Source organism: Pteropus vampyrus, unplaced genomic scaffold (assembly GCF_000151845.1).
Source record: "Pteropus vampyrus isolate Shadow unplaced genomic scaffold, Pvam_2.0 Scaffold446, whole genome shotgun sequence".
In the NCBI taxonomy this organism is placed as follows: Eukaryota; Metazoa; Chordata; class Mammalia; order Chiroptera; family Pteropodidae; genus Pteropus; species Pteropus vampyrus.
This window is the reverse complement of record NW_011889227.1, coordinates 561508-562520: the sequence shown is the minus strand read 5'-3', so window position 1 is coordinate 562520 and position 1013 is coordinate 561508. Positions and strand designations below refer to the sequence as shown.

Below are 1013 nucleotides of genomic sequence, written 5' to 3'. Positions count from 1 at the left end.
GCTAGTTGCGCTCAGGCGGGAAACGCGCTCACCGACACCATCAGCGAAGCGCCCAAAATGGCGGACGTATCAAGCAGGCCTTGAGTTCCCCCCGCCCTCCCTCCGGCCGCCTCGCAACCAATCGCGGCCCTGCCCCCGCCCCCAGCTCCACGCTCATTGGCCTCCCTCTCCCTCCCCCTGTAGCCTATTGGGGCGCCCAGCGGCCCCCGTTGCACCCACCCCGATTGGCTTGCAGGCCCCGTCAGTCAAGCGCGAGGGGCGCATTCTTTTCCCATGGACTCGACGGATCCGGAACCTCTAGGACCCCGGAGTCTGGAGAAACAAATCAGAAACCGGGAGAAACCTGGCTGGGTCCCCCTACGCGGTAGCAACAGCAAGGCCTCCGCTTGACGGACGTTTCGGACCACCAATCCGATAGCCAATGCTTTTTAAAACTAAATCGAGCCAAACCAATCATGGACGTGGAGCTGAGAGCTGCAAGGGAACCAATAGGATAGCGAGACCTGCGGGCCTATTGGGGGCCCTGCAGGGAACCGGTGATGACGTGAGCCACAATGTGTGCCGGGGGCAGAAACTTATTCGAGCTGGGGAATTAGCTCAAATGGTAGAGCGCTCGCTTAGCATGTGAGAGGTAGCGGGATCGATGCCCGCATTCTCCAAGGCTGAATTTTATAAAGGAAAGGTTTGTCTTTCCCGCTCACTTTACCGGAAAGGTATCTGTATCAGGACTTGGGTCAAGGTGAGAGACCAGGTTCCTCCCGTTGTCCCCTACACCTTTGTGAGAGGACAGTCTGTTCCTTTTGTTTTACGGAAGGATTTACACACGAGTTTCTTCCGAAATGCCCATCATGCTCCCTTCCCCTCCCGGGCGGGGGCCACGCGAGGGCCAGGCTGGGCCACCGAGTAGACCGCTTTGTGCCCACCTCGCGCACTTCCTAAGAACCTGCTTCGTTCCTAAATGCACGCGAAGCCAGAGTCACGTGAAAGTCGGCACAACGGCGGCAGTTGGCGGC

The 1013-nt window shown here is 58.9% G+C and overlaps 1 non-coding gene across 1 annotated transcript; it reads left to right on the top strand.

The window, feature by feature from the left end:
- The first annotated feature begins 586 nt into the window (after positions 1-586).
- TRNAA-AGC lies at positions 587-659 on the top strand. The gene has a single exon. It is a non-coding gene; the product is annotated as a tRNA-Ala (tRNA).
- Positions 660-1013: the final 354 nt, after the last annotated feature.